Below are 5,079 nucleotides of genomic sequence, written 5' to 3'. Positions count from 1 at the left end.
CGGACAGGACTCCTTACTCTCCAAATCCTACGAATGCTCAGGCCTGGGGAAGAAGTGGGTCGCAGGGAACGCGCCCCCTACAGGTGGAGGGCAGTACTGCGGGTGAACCAAGGAGGGGCTGGGAGAGGGAGGAGAAACATTGGTCGTCTTTTTATCTTCCCCTTTTAATGAAAATAGATTTTTTTTTCTTCTCACATAATATATCCTGATTACAGTTTCTCCTCCCTCTATTCCCAGTTTCTCCACCTCCCATGTAGCCCTCACATCATAAGGTTTTAAGGATTAGGACACTGACATGCAGGTAAACTATGAAGTAACTCCATTAAGCCAATTTAAATCTTAATCACTTGCCCATAGAATACATGTTTGATTATCATCATCGTTTTCTTTGAGACATATTTTTTCCTACATACAATGGAGACTTATTAGTCAACTTTTTGTTCATTGCAACTTTTACAAATGATGTGGTGTCATTTTACAAATGAGCTAGGTCCTAATCCTAGCTCAAAATAGGTTAAGGCAAGGGGATGATGACCCATGAATTTGGAGCCAATCAGGATGAGATCCTGTCTCAAATTTTTTTGTGTGTGTTTTAATACTACTTTTTTCACTATGTCCTTTTATACCCTCTATACTTTTGGGGGTTGATTTTTTTTGTCTGTTTGTTTGTTTGTATCGAGGAAATATTCTGTGCAGCCGTGGATGTCCTGAAACTTGCTTTGTATACCAGGTTGGCCTTGAACTCAGAGATCTGCCTGCCTCTGCCTCAGTGCTAAGATTAAAGGCATGTACAGCCATGCTCAGCATTTATTCTCCACGCTTAATAAATTCAAATATCCCAGGTTAAAATTTGTCAAGGTAGAAGTATGGGTTCTACTATCTCTGACTTTAGGAATGATCCACTACAGACTGGTACAGTGTGCCTAAGAGACTGTGGACCACCTCTGGGCTAGGCTTACAACAAGGAGACACTTCCTCTCATTACACATGACACACTTGAACTTCAGCCCAGATTTCACTACTCCAATCTATGGTGAACTCAAGGAAAAGACAAACATCTAGAGTCGAAGGTTTCAGACATCTGTTAGTGGCTTTTACTTGGTTGCCCCCCACTGGGAGTCCTGTCCCTCTCCTTGGTAGAAAGCTCAATGGGAGTCTGTCTTCCCAAGAAAGCAGCTTTGTTGGCTGCTGCAACCTTAAAACACAAAACAGTTGAGGTAGTTTGATTTTTCAAGACAAGGTTTCTTTCTGTGTAGCCCTAGCTGTCCTGGAACCTGCTCTGTAGTCTAGGTTGACCACAAAGATCCACCTGCCTCTGCCTCCTAAGAGCTTGGGTTAAAGGTGTGTGCCACAACCACCTGGCAACAATTAAGAACTTTAAATCATAAAACTAGCTGGATTTGGTAGCACATGGCTTTAATCACTGCACTCAGGAGGCAGAAGCAGGCAGACCTCTGTGAGTCTAGGGCTAGCTTGGTCTACATAGTGAGACCCTGTCTCCAGAAGCTAAAAAAAGAAATCATAGAAGCAGTTAGAGGTTTATGCTTAGATAAGCAAGTTATCAGAAAATGTGGGCAACTTTGGTTTCACTCATGTGTATTACAGCAGGACTCTGGGGCCCTGGGTTGTGAACATGGGTTCTGAACACAGCATATTGCCAGTTCTTGAATCCTGCTAAGTTAAGCTCAGTTAAGTTCTGTCAAATACCATCCTGGTTGTTTTCTTCACAATTGGAAACAGGCAGGCAGGTTCTCTCTGGTGACCAGGAGCTTGGAGGGAATATCCCAGGTTCATTTTCTGTAGGTTTCTCTGTGCCAACACTGGCTTCTAGTCAGGAATATTAGAACCTACCCCAGGCTCTGTGCTAGTGAAAGGTGCCTAGGAAACCATCATCCACAGAAGAGCCCACTAAAGGAAAAACACACCACTTAGTCACTTAATTAGGTTCATTTTAATAAAGAGTATAGGAGTTTACAACCCAAACAAGTATCCAAAAAACTCAAATTAGATCACACTCAGAGTGAACAACATAAATCCAACAGCCTGCAATGAGAGGTATTACAAAAACTGCTATGAATGACCTTCTGGTTTCCCCAAGATTGTTTGCATGTTAAGGATTCCTGAGGCCTGCTGACCTCAGCATTCCTTCTGGGCTGTGCATAGATCCTTACTCAGTCAACTCCAAAAACTGCCAGCAGAGGGTGCTCACCTTCCCTCCTCCAAATATGAATGGTCCTTGGCCTCTGTTACTTGGTTTCTGTTCCCTAAAAATGACATCAAATGTTCCATTCAAAATGATATCTTCAGGCCCTGCGGTTCAGGTCACCACTGTCCTCCCAGTGCCACCCACAAGAAGGTGCTTACTTGGGAAGGAGGCAGAAGCAATGGCTAGTCAATTCCCTCACCACAAATGCAATCAACTCCAATGCTAAATTAGGTTTGGGCAAAGAAAAGTGAGTTACTGGTGCCAGCTGCCTATGGTCCCTCTCCAGTCCTCTTCAGGTAATTAACTGGAAAGGCTAGAGTTAACACCACGAGGGAGCAGGATGCGTGTTCACTCACATAGACACTGACAATCTTCACACAAGAATCTTTGGTAGACTTGCAGAACACAGCAGGCTCATGATTTCTGAAGGGAAAGATTTACTGTCTCTCATTACCTCAGAGTGAAGGTGCTGGAAACTGGACATGGTTCCTCACACAGTCTAAGCATTTGGTATTAGCCAACCCTGGCCTATCCTTGACTGCTGTTGAAAAATCCATTCTGAAATTCCTTGCCAAAGGAATCTGATCTCCTTGGTGTGTGTATACATGGTTCTTTCTACCACAAGGTAATATTTACTATCAACTCACAACTGTGTAACACTTGCCTAAGTCAGAGGTTGATAAAATACAGATGACAAAACATATGGAATTACAAGTTATAGAAACTTTGGCGTAAGCCACATGTAGTTAACATTGTGTGTGTGTGTGTGTGTGTGTGTGTGTTGAGACAAGGTCTTGTTATGTAGCCCAAGCAGGCCTCAAACTCGGAGAGAACCTTCTGCCTGCACTTAGCTATTTTTGCTGTTCTAGAGTCCTCTCACATACATACCCATTCTAGAGCCATGTAGGAAAAGGGTGGAGAGTGCTCTAGGGGTTAAACACTCACAGAGTAAAGCTGGGTCCTGCCAACCCTCCTCTGTCCTTCATTCTAGGAGAAGATTAGATTGTCAAGGCTGGCCTGAATTCTAGAATGAAATTTTACAGTAGCAAGGAAAACAACTGTAAGTTAGTACAACAGTTCACTAGACACTTACTGGTCTGAACAAAACAGGAGAATGTGGAGGGAGGAAATTAAGCAGTAGGAATGAGGGAGGGGTCACAAAGACCTTTGAGAACAGAACAAAAACAATGTACAACTAGACACTACTTTTTATTTTTAAGCATTTTGAAACCTTTTGTGAAATTTTTATTAAGTTTTCAAATGTTCTGGTGATTAGAACAAAGACAAATATTGATCACTCAAATTACATGATTTCACTTACAATTTCCTGTTTAATCTTTTAGGCAAGCTCAGGAGGGCTGGGAAACAGGGTGGCTACAGAAAGTGTACTTCTACCACTGTACTCCTGCAAACTATCTTTCATCAAAGTAAGTTTGATTGTGATAAAAATACTATGACCAGCAGCTGTTTTGGAGTTCACTGGGATGTGTTCTCAAGTTTGAAATCCAAAGACACAGCAGAAAGCAACATCTCTTTACATTTGAGGGACCCAAATGAACTCCACTGAAGTTGCCTTGTTCCTACTGGAGAGGGCACTGCAACTCCTCCAACTTTCCACTTAAGTTTCCTATTTGAAGTAATATATACATATCATACAATTTGATACATGTTTTGATTATTTTCATTTACAGGATAAAAACAGAATTTCTTATCATCAGACCACTCTAATACTTTATGCACCAGTGAAGAGTAGCTGAAAACACTGACAAGCACATGATCCAACATGTAAGAAATACACAACAGGCCAGTAAGACAGCACTGTTTGAACATCTAGATGATCTCAGTTGTACACACACACACACACACACACACAGGGGCATGAGGCAGTACATAGGCCTTCAATCCCACAAGTGAACCAAGACAGCCTGTATGAACTAAAATCTGCATTTCAACATCAACTTCTGTTCACTTTGGTGACTAGATTGCTCATGATGAAATCACCTGTGCACTCTTTGTCTGCCAGTAGCAGAGTTAATTAAATCCAGTGGTTGCACATGCTAGGTAAGCATCCTACTACCTAAATACAAAACCAACCAACCCTCTTGAAATTTCAATATTAAGATCTTGCTAAGCTGCTCAGGCTTGTTTTGAACTCACAATTTCCTTGGCTTGGCCTCCCAAGTACTGGGAATATAGGTGTGCCTGCCACAGGTGTTCACTATTTTATTTCATTTGTTTTGGTGCTAACCATGGATTTGGTGCTAAAGAGCTGTATTGTAAGCCTAAGAAATTGTTGAAGTATTTTCCATCATACATAAGTTAACTCTGTTAGCAGTGCTAACATGGAAGAACTCAGGACCTCACCTATGCCAAGTCCCCTCTCTGACCTATGTCCCCAGCCTGGCACATCATTTAGGAGTTCATTAGTACATGATAGGCTTAAGGCTTTGTCTAAGGATATTCTGACTCATCTCTTTCTACTGAGTCAAAAGTTCACAGTTTCCCGTGTTTCCTATGAAATATACAAAGTGACTAACATATAGCAGAAACTAAAACAAAGTGCAGCATTTTGTTGACAATGTTCCCTCTTCCTTATTAATAAACTGTTAAGAGTATGGTCACTGGGAACCTGTTGGTGATTCATAGACTTTCAGCACTCCTAATTCCCTGTACAATAAACTTTTGCAGATGTCCACTCAGGATGGCATCCCACCAGGGCACCAGATCTTAAATCACACACTGATCCTGTAATCCACACTCTTCCACAGCACCTCCTTCAGAACTCATCTGTCAGCTAGTCTCTTGTCAAATTTCCTTCATGAACTGCTACATTAAAAAAAAAAAAATCTGCACATTCATTCCCTATTCAAAGA

The sequence above is a fragment of the Phodopus roborovskii genome, unplaced genomic scaffold (assembly GCF_943737965.1).
Source record: "Phodopus roborovskii unplaced genomic scaffold, PHOROB, whole genome shotgun sequence".
Classification (NCBI taxonomy): Eukaryota; Metazoa; Chordata; class Mammalia; order Rodentia; family Cricetidae; genus Phodopus; species Phodopus roborovskii.
The sequence above is the reverse complement of the archived record's forward strand: the minus strand, read 5'-3'. Positions refer to the sequence as shown.